Source organism: Crotalus tigris, unplaced genomic scaffold, assembly GCF_016545835.1.
Source record: "Crotalus tigris isolate CLP2741 ecotype Arizona unplaced genomic scaffold, ASM1654583v1 scf7180000017695.2238764, whole genome shotgun sequence".
In the NCBI taxonomy this organism is placed as follows: Eukaryota; Metazoa; Chordata; class Lepidosauria; order Squamata; family Viperidae; genus Crotalus; species Crotalus tigris.
Genome location: NW_024096573.1, coordinates 1,555,434 through 1,569,416, shown reverse-complemented (window position 1 = coordinate 1,569,416; position 13,983 = coordinate 1,555,434). Strand labels below are relative to the sequence as shown.

Genomic DNA, 13,983 nt, shown 5'->3' with positions numbered 1-13,983 from the left:
AAAATTTACATCTCTCATTACTCGGGAGAATTGCCACAGTGAAAATGAACATCTTACTTAAAATGATATTCCTGTTTCAGAATATTCCAATTCAATTAGACAAGAAATTTTTCATGGAGCTGAATAAATTAACCTTAGAATTTGTGTGGTCCGGTAAGAAGGCAAGAATAAAATTAAAGGTACTACAGGATGCCAAAGAGAGGGGAGGTTTAGGTTTCCCAGATTGGGAGCTATATTACCAAGCAGCAGCCCTAACATGGATTAGAGACTGGATAACCTTAGAAAATAAAAGATGTTTACATTTAGAGGGTTATGACCTCCAGCAGGGATGGCATGCTCACATATGGATGGGGCAAAGCAGAAACCACCAATATTTTTTAAGGTTTGGCAAGAATTAATAAAAAGCTGGAATATAGTTAAACTTCAATATTACACAAAGATCCCAGCTTGGTTATCGCCACTGGAGGCAGTCACATATCCCAATTTGTATAGGAAGGACAAGGCTATTATATATAAAGACATCTTGACAGAAGAAGGTTATTTAAAACAAAAACAAGAGCTAAAACAACAAGGAATAAACATGGAATGGTGGTCTTATCTCCAGATACAAGCAAGATACATGAAGGATAAGCAAGAATGGGGAATTAACAGACAAGATACGGGGTTAGATAAAATACTGCTAGGCCCGGAGAAAAAATAAATAAAGAATATTTATAAACACCTGTTGGAACATAAGCAATATGAGAAGCAGGTTAAAGAAACAATGGTGACATGGGCAATATATCTAGGATATAATATAAATATGGATCAATAGCAGCAAGTATGGGAGTGAAATAACAAAATCACATTGGCAACATCATATAAAGAAAACCTGTATAAGATGGTTTACAGATGGCATCTCCCTCCGGCCAGATTAGCCAAAATGTATAACAGATATTCATCTATGTGTTGGAAATGTAAAAAAGAAAAGGGCACCTTTTTTCATGTATGGTGGACATGTAGAGAAGCACAGGTGTATTGGCGTATGGTCTGGGAATGGGCAATAGAAATGACTAGGCAAAACATTCAATACAAACCTGAGGCATTACTATTAGGAATACTAGAGAAAAATGTAAATAAAGAGGACACATATTTAATTAACCATGTGGTCACAGCAGCAAAGACACTATTTGCTCAAAAGTGGAAAGCAATGGAAGTACCAAGTGGGGAAGCACTAATAAAAAAAATTATGTATTGCGCAGAACTAGATAGGATAACTAAAAGATTAAAAAATCAGGAAGAAACAGAATTTTATCGAATATGGAATAAATTTTATAGATGGAGGGGGAAAAATGGAGGTCACAGTAAAGAGATATACTGAGATAGAGACAAGAAATGTATAGTTGTACATAGGTATATTATATGTAATTAATGTACAATATGGACTGAGATGTCAGTCAAAGACGATTTACCATGTTCAATGTTTTTAATCCTTTTTTTTCTTTGTACTTAATAAAAATTAAAAAAAAAATTTAAAAGAAAGAGTACAGAGAAGAGCAACAAAGATGATTAGGGGACTGGAGGCTAAAGCATATAAGGAACAGTTGCTGGAATTGGGTATGTCTAGTTTAACGAAGAGAAGGACGAGGGGGGACATGATAGCAGTGTTCCAATATCTCAGGGGCTGCCACAAAGAAGAGGGAGTGAAGCTATTTTCCAAAGCGCTTGAAGACAGGACAAGAAGCAACGGATGGAAACTAATCAAGGAGAGAAGCAACCTAGAACTAAGGAAAAACTTCCTGACAGTTAGAACAATTAACCAGTGGAACAACCTGCCTCCAGAAGCGGTGAATGCTCCAACACTTGAAGTCTTTAAGAAGAGACTGGACAGCCGTTTGTCCAAAATGGTATAGGGTTTCCTACCTGAGCAGGGGGTTGGACTAGATGACCTCCAAGATCCCTTCCAACTTTATTATTACTATTATTATTATTATTATTATTACTACTACTACTACTACTACTACTACTACTATTATACAACTAAGACTGTAACTGAAAAATCTTCTCAACCTTTCTAATGCCGTGACCCCATAATACAGCTCCCCATGTTGTGGTGACCCCAGGGGCGTGGCCACTGAGTGGGTGTGGCCACTGAGTGGGTGTGGCCACTGAGTGGGTGTGGCCACCGAGTGGGCGTGGCCGCCAAGTGGCCGCCACGGGTCCCATCGCCACAGCAGATGCACAGCTGCCCTTCCTCTTCCTCGACGCAACTTTCGCCCGCCCCAGTGACTCCCTCCCCTTTCTGGGGTCCAGGCATACCCTCTGGAGCCCCGGTGTTTACCGACTGCAGGAAGCGCAGGGTGCCCACATAATCCTGCTTGGTTGAGGACACAGAGGCGAAGACGCAGCTGGCGGTCTGTATCCTTTGCCGGTTCCAAAGGGAGAGCACTGGTGCCGGGGGCCACTGCCCCCGCCGCCGCCGACGGCTCAGATAGCGACTGCACTTCCATGGCTCCTGCCTGCCTCAGCTTCCAGAAGATCATCCCGACCCCGCTTTCCTCACTCCGTGGCCGGCTTTAGGTGCCCTCCATCCCCGAGGCGCGCACCAAACGCACCATAAGGATCGAGTCTCTCGAGCTTGACCTACAGCAGAAGCGCCACGCTGGGACATGGCGAGGAGGCGGCGTCGGCGGCTAGGAGGAGCAGAGCACAAACAGCGCTGAATGGAGAGAAGTGTTTCTCTCCATTCAGCGCTGTTTGCGCTCTGCTCCTCATGGCCACCGCCGCCACCTCATCGCCATGTCCCAGCGCGGCGCTCCTGCTGGCGCACGCTCCACTCCCTGCTCGGCTTTAGGTGCCCTCCATCCCTGAGAGAGACTCGATCCTTGTGGTGCGTTTGGCGCGCGCCTTGGGGATGGAGGGCGCCTAAAGCCGAGCGGGGAGTGGAGCGTGCGCCAGCAGGAGCGCCGCGCTGGGACATGGCGAGGAGGTGGCGTTGGTGGCTATGAGGAGCAGAGTGCAAACAGCCCTGAATGGACAGAAGCGAGTGGTGAGTGGAGCGCGCGAAGGGACTTGACCAGGGCAGCGGGCAGAGGGGAGGGTCAGCTCCGGAGGCGGAGGTGGCACTCAGAAGTGAGGGAGGGGGCGGTGGCTAGACGAGCCCAAAACAGTAGTCTGGAGAGTGCAGAAGGCGACGAGGGGAGAGGCCGGAACAAAGAGAGAAGCGGCTGGGAAGCAGGGAAGATGAGGGGATTTCTACAATACGATGCAAAAAAAAAACCAAAAAACCTTGCCTTGGCACAATGGGAAATAGTGAGAAATTGATGCACAAAAGTAATTTGGGGCTCATGTTGCTTTGCGATCCTTGACGCTTAGAGAGATAAGTATGCAAGAATTTTTGATTCATTTATTTAACTTTAACAAAACGAACTACAAACTTAAACTCCACTGAAATAATTAGAGAGTACCCGTATACGCCGGAAAATACGGTACATATATTCCTCTGCCAAGCAGAGGAAGCTCAGCGGCAGGCCAGAAAGGAAACTTACTGTTTTTAGTTGTTTTCTCTCTTGCTTTCCGCTGCTTGCTCTCTCTCGCTTGTCCTCTGTATTGCTTTCCTCCATGTGCTCCGAAACTGAAACTTCCTAACTTTAAATAGATAAAAGCTGCACATGCGCAAAGAGGAGGGAGGCAGGAACGGCACTTTCTATAGCCAAATAAGAGGAAGTAGAACAGTTAGAGAAAAGGGAAAAAAATGGCGGACAGCGTGGTTTGGCGACCCCCGTGAAATGGTCGATCGACCCCAAATGGGGTTGCGACCCATAGGTTGAGAATCGCTACCTTAAAAGATCTGTACATTCATAATATTTCTGTCTGTCAATTGCGAAATGTCACACTGCTTGGATCCACAAATATATTATGCTGATATACTATGACATCCTAGGTTCTTAGAAGAACTCAATATGTATGAAATGCAACACCAGCTAAAGAACTGGCAGCTGTGTCATCACATTGTTGTGAACAGATTACAGTAAAAACAACAATAATAATCAGGCCTTTACTTATATTGCAAAAAATTGAAATATGTTAGCATTTCAACAGTAAACATGTGTCTTTTCTCAACAGTAAAAATATTCATTTCCTTAGTCTTTTTCTGTAAGAGTTGCCAGCTCCCTCATCATTCTTATGTCAGCCTAGTGATGTAGTCCAGACAGAAAGCACAAGCAGATGGACTAATTCTACTTTATTGTAAGATTACACTGGCAGAGTCTTGCAAGTCTAAAAGTAGATTTTCTCTTCTTTGCCTGTACACACAAGAAACTAGGGACAGTCCCTTATGAAATGTTTGCCATGCCCATATTCCTTCTGTGAGCTAAGCTGCTTCTTATCTATCCATTGCCCTGCCTGTGACTCTTTCTTCTATCCCTGAAGTCATTCCCACATAACATTATACTTTACTGGCCTTCTCTGCACTTGCATTCAGTATAACTGAATATTTCTTAAAGTGTGATGATTAATCATAATACTTGGAATGGGAGAACAGAGTGAAATTATTATTTAAATAATAAAAATAATAGAAAATAGAGTGAAATTATTATTTCCCAAAATTCATTGATGCAGTCTAAAATTATGTTTATCTTCTTGGCATCCATGCCACATTGGTGATCAACATCGAGCTTCTGATAAGTACAATATGAAAACAGTTTTCACATGTACTATTTTCAAGCTATTATCCTCCATCTTATTGTCAAGACTTACAGAGTTAAGTAAGATCAAGGAAGCAAAAATTACACAGATTTTACATAGACTTCAACTAGGTATTTTTAATGCTAGTCTAATAAATAAAGAAACTTGGAAACTGTATGAGAAACTTTTTATTTTCATTTATAGAAAAAATAAAAATGAATCTTGTTGAATGATTTGAAACTGTTCTTCTAAGCTTTCTTTATATATTGGCAAAACTGCCACTTTTGTAAGTCCTTGACTTACAACAAGTTTTTTTATCAACTATTTGAAGTTAAGATCAACCTGAAAAAAGGGGACTTACAACCTGGATCCAAAATTCCAACTCTTTTTAGGGGAGGTAGTTGAGAAGATGAAGGTATTGCAACTCCAGAGAATCCTGGAGGAAATGGATCATCTGGACTCTTTTCAGTCAGGTTTCAGGCCCAGATATGGAACTGAAACAGCAATGGTTTCACTCATGGATGACCTCTGGTGAAAGCAGGATGAAGTTGGTGAATTCACCCTTGCTCTTTGTGACCTCTTGATGACTTTTGATACCAATGACTATGGTATCCTTTGGGATAACTTAGTGAGTTGGAGGTGGCTGGCAGATTTCTGTGATGGTTCATCTCCTTCCTCAAGATTCAAAAAAATCTTGGCAAACTTGAACACTGGGCCCTATCTAACAAAACAAAATTCAATGTAGATAAAAGTAAGGTTTTACCAGGCAAGAAAAACCAACCGTATAGACACAGGATAGATGAAACGTGGCTTAATGCCAAGTGGGCAATCACTTAAATGTGAGCCATCAGTGTCCGGCAACAGCCAAAAAAGCCAATGAAATCCTAGGCTGCATTAATAGAGGGATCGAATCAAGATCACGTAAGGTTCTAGGACTGCTTTACAAAGCCTTAGTAAGTCCACATACTTCATCCAGTTCTGGTCACAATATAAAAGAGATATTGAGACTCTGGAAAGAGTGCAGAGAAGAGCAAGGAAAATGATTAGGGGGATGGAGGTTAAAACATACAAAGAACAATTACAGGAATTAGGTATGTCTAGTCTAATGAAAAGAAGGACTAGGGGAGACATGATAGCAGTGTTCCAATATTTAAGGGGCTCCTACAAAAATGAGGGGGGGTGTGTGCCAAACTATTTTCCAAAGCACCAAAAAGCAAGATGAGAAACAATGGATGGATTAATCAAGGAAAGAAGCAGCCTAGAAGTAAGGAGAAATTTCCTAATGGTGAGAGCAATCAACCAATGGAAGAGCTTGCCTGGAGAAATTGTGGGTGCTCCATCATTGGAGGCTTTTAAAAAGAGACTGGACAACCATTTATTTGAAGTAGTATAGGGTTTCCTGCCTGAGCATGAGTTGGACTAGAAGACCTCCAAGGTCCCTTCCAACTCTATTGTTCTATGTTCAAAGGCTGGTTCCACTCAGTGGCTCAGCAAAAGAAATTCTGGTCTCAACTGAGGTTACCACTTGAGGACTATCTGTATTATCCCTATATTCTGCTGCACTAAAGAAAGGCATGTGTCCCTTTATATCTTAAATGATGAATTGCAGTTCCTCTTCCCTTCTTTTTCTCATTTTGTTTTATTGCTTTGCTTTCATTGTTGTGTTAATCTTCCTAGTTGTTCTATACCACCCAGAATCTCATGACTAGAGCAATCTACAAATATTATAAATAAATCCACGAATAACCTCCTAAATAGTTATATTTTCCTTTCCATTCAAGCTTCCCTGATAGATTAGTATTCTGGGAATTGCTATGTGTTCTGGAAATGAGATATCACTGCTTCTTCCAGTTGGACCAGTCTAAGCAGGATTGAAGAAAGCATGTAGAGGATAAAGGGATAGAAGAAGCTTACAAGATTTACAACTCTGGAACAGAGAAGTTTAGACACTAAGGCAGGTCAATGCTGAGTGAGTGAATTTTCTCTTCCCTTCCTAGTGTAGTTGAGAAGGATAATATTCTAAAAAAGTTGAATAATCAAACTGAAAATAATAAAGCTTAAAAAACCTAACGGTATTAAAAATAGAACATGTTCAACATAGTTGCAATATATTTATACCCATATTTCAGAAATACGAAGAGCAGGCTTGATTACCTAAAATTTTTGCATGTGCCAAATTACAAACTATGCATTTCCAATTAACATACTTTTTTTTTTAATTTTGGGGGGATGGGATACCATCAAATCAGTTTTTTTATTCTTTGTGACTGCCTGGACAAGGGCAACAGGTGATAAAATGCCAAATTCAGACCAAACATCTGGCTGATTATGCAAAAAAATCATAAGTGGACAAAAATGCTAAATCCAGTTTAAACACATAGCTGACTGTGCAACCAACCATAATTTATTAAACATTTTTTCCGCCTGACCCTCAGTGATTCTGAAGAGTGGATAACTGTTAGAATGTTCCAATATCTCAGCTGATTATATTCTAGTTGCACTTTATATGTGAGGATTTGAATTTAATATTCACCTTTTCTATGCGTTTCTAAAATGCCACAATGAATCTTTTTTTAATTCTTCCCTTTTTTAAATACCTCCATTTCTCTTCTGACTGCTTAAAATAGAACACAATAAAAAGTCAAGCTTTAACCATCTACTAATATTTCTGAAGCAACTGTGAAATGTATAAACTGCTTCATCACCTGACTTCAGACAGCCTGGAAACAATCAAATAACTCATAACTTAATTAATCAATTTAAAAGATTTATATGGCTGCCCATCTTAAAAATTATATGTAGCTCACAGCAACATTAAGACAATAATAAATATAAAGTATAAAACAACTATAATCTTCTGCCAATCTTCATGTATTAAATTACCTTCTTTGCAGGTAATTTAAAATACAAGAAAGCATGGCAGTTCTGCCTTAACTAGCTGCCTTAAATGGTCAGATTCTGTTTTAAGTATTTGGGAGTTATTTCACCTGAAGAAACTCAGCTGAAAGGCAGCTGGATCAGAAGTAGCAATTATGGAGAACTTGTAAGTGACTATCTAGTATTGTTGAGGTAAAGAAATCTTTTTTTCTCCTAACTCTCCACCCACATTGTCAACATATTAGGCTCAAATTAATCTGAAAAACTTGTGACAGAAAGAAAGCAAACAATTGTAAGAGGTTTGGGAAACTAGGAGTGCTTGTTTGATTTTTACTTAACATTTCTCATCACAATCTCATCACAGTGTTCAGTCCCAATGGTGGTTGAAATTCAATTCCTGCCCAAAGTCATTATCAGAGTTTTATATAGGGGAAATATGAAAATATATATGAAAGGATCTGTTTTCCTTTCAGGATCACAAAAATGAGGATGTGACAAAAAGAATCACAAGCTTATTTTAAGTCACTTTCAAAATTTATCACCTGCACTGCTTATAATTTAACTATGTTGTCCAGGATATGCAATTACTTATAATTTAGAGGCTAATTTACCCACTGGGAATGCTTGATGCATAGGTATTATAAAAATGTATGCTCATAACTTGAAGAGCATTTCTAACAGAGGTAGCAATTTAATCTGAATTAGGAACATTAGAAATCCCATTGCTCACAGTAAAAATATTTTTGTATACCTGGTGCACTATAACTCATGGGGTTGCTACAGTCACTGAAACAATAGAATTCTTTATCTTTTTCTTCATTATACACAATTTGATTTTATTTTTATTTTTACATTAAACATTATGTAATTGACTGCTATTTAGCCTGATATTTAAGCAAATAAATTGCATTGATAGTTAAGCAAGTTAAGCACCCATGCAAAGAGAAGTACTACTCATTTCATTTATTAATTATTACCTATAGCCAAAACAAGGCTATAGAGGATGCTAAAAGCAGAAGAAGGAATCCAGGAATTAAATAATAGAGAAATTTAAAGTTTGCACCAAATTTATACTAGATATACTTAACACTAAATCCAAGAATGGAAAATCATTAAATAACTAACAATTCTTTCCTTTTTATTTTATATATAAAAGCCTCTGGGGTTAATGTGAGCAATGAGATAGCCAACACAGAAAGAAAGTTTAAATAAGAATCAGCAAGGGATGAATAAGTGGGCAAAAAAAAAAAAATCTTCACATGTATTATATAGTAATAAATATTATACCTACTACTACTAATCCATAACATAAATCTTGACTGGATCTTTGGAAGCAAGCTAGCACAAATTTGACAAAATAAAAAATTGCAGTATAATGTACACTTGCATTCCACAGTCTGGAAAATCAAGGGATGGGAGGCAGGAAGAGAATTGATTGCTTACTTGTAAATAATGGCTTAATGAGTTGATATCCTGGCTACCAAACTAAAATCCTTCTATATGAGGAGGAAAATCAAGATGATATCTATGGGCTGAAAAGGCTTCAAGGTTAACACTACAGCAAACAAGTGAGCAGCTCCAGACCAAAAATAACAGCTATAGCAGGAGCCCTTCACAAACTATTTTATCAGTGGGCTAGGAAGAAATAAAGTAGATAACACATGATATAACCTCATTAAAAAGTAAATGAAAAGGTCGTTGTCTTACCTGAACACCTTTTCTCAGCACGGAGATGGAGAATCCACCAATGGGTTTTCTCTGTCTGCCTGCTCTTGAGACCAAGTCAACCAAACTTGTCACGCCCCCTGTTGCTAGGAGAACCCAGTCTTGATGAGGGCGAAAGCGGCTGATGACAGTACGAGTTGTTGGCTCTCAGACCCCTAACCCTAGCCTAACTGACCTTAAGGGTGGGTGTGGATTCTCCATCTCCGTGCTGAGAAGAGGCGTTCAGGTAAGACAATACCCCTTCTCCAGCACAGAAGATGGAGAATCCACCAATGGGACATATCAAAGCCTCACTGTCCCAATGGGAGGGAAACAGATAAGGCTGGATCCACATCCCCAGACACCACCTGCTGAAGGACCCTCCGACCAAAGGAGGCATCTGCAGAACCAAAGCAGTCAATTTTGTAATGCCAGACAAACGGAGAAGGCGAAGACCATGTCGCAGCCCTGCAAATCTCCTCGATGGACACCTGAGTGGCCCATGCTGCAGAGATTGCAGCACTGTGAGTAGAGTGAGCCGTGATACGACTTGCAGCTGGCAGGGTAGACGACTAGTATGCCTACACAATGTAAGCCCTGATCCACCTGCCAATAGTGGAAGCGGACACCTTCTGTCCAGAGAAGCAGGGTGAAAGAAATGAAGAGGGCCTCGGATCTGCGGAAGGACGCTGTTCGCTTGATATATCAGCGTAGTGTCCTACGGACATCTAGTGTGTGCCACTGCTGCTCCAAGTCATGGGAAGGATTGGGACAAAAATCTGGCAAAATAATTTCCTGGGCCCTATGAAAAGGCGAGTTGACCTGGGGCACGAATGTGGGATCCAACTGAAGGACCACCCAGTCCCAGTGGAAGATACAAAGGTCATCCCTGATCGATAGAGCAGCCAGCTCAGAAATGCACTTGGCTGACGTGATAGCGACCAGGAAGGCGACATTGTGGGATAAGAACCGTAGAGCAATAGTTGTTAGAGGCTCACCAAACGGCGGTTTGGTGAGGGCCTGTAGGACCTGGGGTAACTCCCAAGGGGGATACCTGTGTACCATGGGTGGCTTAGTATTGGTGGCACCCTTGAGAAAGGCGTGTATCCTGGGATGCTGGGCCAAAGGGACCGAATTGGCACAGGTAAGTAAAGTTGATAGGGCCGCCACCTGTCTACGGATGGTAGTAGGGGCTAAGCCCTTATCCAGGCCATCAAGAAGGTATTCTAGAATCTGTGGGATTGTCAAGTCCGAGATATCCAGTTGCCGCCTTCCACACCAATGGCAAAAAATCCTCCATGTGGAGTCATAGATGCGATTGGTTGTCGGCCTGCGAGAAGCCTGAATCATGGAAATCGCTCTGGCTGCGAACAGCTCCTGGGTCATGATCCTGCGTTCAAGTGCCAGGCGGCTAACTGTAGCCACTGGGGTTCCGGGTGTTGTAGAGCCCCCTGATGGAGAGACATGCGATCCGGCAGAATTTTCCACGGAGGAGAGCGAGAGAGGTTCACCAGATCGGCGAATCAGGGTCTCCGGGGCCAGTACGGGGCCATGAAGATTACCTCTAATCGCTCCTGCAACAGTTTCAAATGGCCACCGGGATCAGTGGGAGAGGGGGAAATGCATAGAGTAGACCCTCCAGCCATGGGGCTCGAAGGGCATCCGTCTCCTCCGCCCCCGGGGATGGAAACTGGGAAAAGAATCTCGGGAGATGGGAATTTGCCAGCAAAGCGAACAAATTGAGGACCGGTTGACCTTTGCAACATCTCTGCGAAGAGATCCAGGTACAAACTCCATTCCGAGTGATCCATGGTCGACCAGCTCAGCAAGTCCGCTTGCCGGTTCGCCTCCCCCGAAATGTGTTCGGCCCTGAGAGAGGAAAGGTTGGACTCTGCCCAGGAGCTCATTAACTGGGCCTCGGACATGAGGGACTTGGACTGGATATCCCTTTGCCGGTTCACGTGGGCCTTTGCCACCACGTTGTCTGTAAGGACTAATACGTGTGACCTCGCAATCTGGTTATGGAAGTGGTGGAGAGCCAGGTGTATGAATTTAAGTTCCAGCCAGTTGATGCTGCATCTCAAATCTGTGCAGGACCAACGGCCCTATGCAAACTGAGACTGGAGGTGAGCTCCCCAACTGAACAGACTGGCATCCGTTGTAAGTATAAGACGGGTGGGCTCCTTGAACAGTGACCCTCTGGCTACCGCTGGCGAGAACCACCAAAGGAGGGATCTCAAGGTTTGAGCAGGAACCCTTACCTGTTGGTTGGATGAACTGACGCCCAACCTCTGGAAGGGGAGTAGGAACCATTGAAGGCCCCTTAAATGCAGCCTGGCCCAAGGGATTATGGCTATGCAAGAGACCATCTTCCCCAGGAGCTGGGAAAGTAGGGCCAGCAAAACAGCGCGGTCTCTGCACACCTGGGGGCTAATTCCCTGATACTGTCCAGATGTTCCTGGGATAGACCATGCAAGTGACTGTGTCTATGACTGCTCCCGGGTGTAGAAGTCGGGTCGAGGGAACCGTCTGACTCTTTTGGAAGTTCACCGAGAACCGTGCTGTTGAAGGACTTGGATCGCTGAACTCAGGTCCGACTGGGCCACCCGGAGGGAGGAGGACTGAATAAGAATGTTGTCCAGGTAGTACTGAATGCATACCGGTACCAGCCTTAAGTGTGCAGCCAGCACAGTGGTTGGAAAGGATGGGGATGTGGAGATACGCTTCCATGAGGTCTATGGATATCAGGAAGTCTCCTTTTCTGACGCTCCCTAAGTTGGACTGGAGTGTTTGCATCTTGAATTTTCAGTATGCAATGTGGGAATTCAGACCCTTCAGGTCTAGAATCACCCTCCATCCTCCCAAGGCTTTGGGAACCACAAAGAGGATGGAATAGAATCCCCTTCCCTTCTAATCCAGCAGTACCGGCTCTATGGCCCGTATGTCCAGAAGATGACGAATGGCCTTCTGCATAAGACCCTGTTTGATTGAGTTCCGTGACTGGGGACAGAGGATGAAGCGATCTGGAAGTCTGGACACAAATTCCAGGGACAGGCCGACAGGATGGTTTGTAGGACCCAGGGGTCTGTGGTGGTAAGTTCCCACTGATGGAAAAAAGGGATAGTCTGCTACCTATGGGAGGGATAGCCCGAGAGTCACTTAGACCTCCTGAAGGGATGACCTCCCCCTCAAAATGGCCGTTTGCTTTGATTTTGTTGCCTGGGTCTAAAACCTGATCTGTCTTATGGGCGGTCCTGTCTAGCCACGAAGGGGTAGGGAGGCAGGGCATCTCCCGAACCCATTCCTGGCCAAAAGGACTGTCTACGGCCATAGGGGTTGGCACGTCTGTCAGACCATCTGTTAAGGTGGACCATGATCTTCTGCTTGTTCTTATTTTCTACTAAATAAGGATTCAGGGCCTCTCCAAATAGGTGGCCTCCTTGGTAGGGAGCCGTCGCCAGACGCATTTGGACTTGGCGTCGGCCTGCCAATGCTTGAGCTATAGCATCCGTCGTGCTGTGACATTGGATGCTATGGATCTGGAGGCAAAGTTGGCCGACTGCAAGGTTGCGTCCTAGGCATACTCAGTCACTGCAATCAGCTTACTTAAGTCTTGGTGAGTTTGTATGTCCTCTGGGGGAGCCTGGCCTGAAGCTGGCGAAGCCACAGGAGAGAGGTCCTGACAAAAAAGGAAGTGCAAGTGGCTGTTTTAATCGCCCACGCCACCATCTGATGAGTTTTGCGGAAGGTCAGTTTCCATCTCCTGTCCTCCATCTTTAGTGCCTTGGCCATATGTCCCGAGACTGCAGACGAGGACACGAGAGGGGCCCAGGTATCATCCACCTTTGGTACTTCAAGAGCTTCAGTTAGATCTGGTGAAGTACTAAACAGCTTTCTGTCCGTTCCTCCCATGGAAGGGAAGGACCCTGGTGAAACCTATTGTTTCTGAATGCCATTCAGCAAGAGAGATGGGCAAGGGACATGGTGTTGAGCCACCACTGTTTCGCAGAACACCGGGTTCGGATCTGAGCTGGATGGCGGTTCTGGTTGAGGGACCTGATCGGGCCCTATGTTGGCCATCGTGCTAGCCTTGCGTAGCAGCAGTAGGAAAAGGGCAGGGTTGAAGAGACCTCCAGGTGGAAAAGGGTCCGGGGGAAGTTCCTCCTCCTCTGACCAAGGAAAGCCCGGCTGGTCATATTTCGCTGGAGAAGAGACGCCACTATGTGAGGAACGGGAAGGTGACGGGGGGCCATGATACCCGGAAGTCCCTGATGGGGGAAAACAGGACAGAAGTACGGGATGGCATAGCTTTCTGCCTGGGTATGTGGTAGGATCGAGCCGCGAATGTTCAGTCCACTGCCCTAGAGATCAGGGCTTGAAGTCAGCCCTCAGGAAGGATATCGTTGGGTTCAGCCCCCCCCTGAGCCCGGTGGCTGTTGGGGTAAAAGTGGCCTCTGGACCTGAGTGCGAAGCCCGTGAGGGAAATGTCGATGGGTGGACGCCTGTGTAGTGAGCCATCATGGAAGGGGGAAAATGTATGGTAGAGGCAGTGATCGTAGGCTGCGGCATTGTAGAATCCTCCATCCTGGGGCGAGCTAACACAGGAGTGCTGAGTAGGAGCTCTGGCAGGCGAGCAATTGGCGGGCAGGGTAGTTGGAGCAGAGAATATGGGCTGCTCCCCTGGCCACCTGACCAGAGAATCAGTTCTCTCTGGGAATCTGGTCACGGCTTTTGATA

At 44.0% G+C, this 13,983-nt stretch overlaps 1 protein-coding gene across 3 annotated transcripts in view; it reads right to left on the bottom strand.

Annotated features, from left to right (window-relative positions):
- The window catches only part of ELOVL6 (ELOVL fatty acid elongase 6), a 92,169-nt gene that overhangs the window by 39,867 nt on the left and 38,319 nt on the right, over positions 1-13,983 (bottom strand). The window lies entirely within an intron of this gene.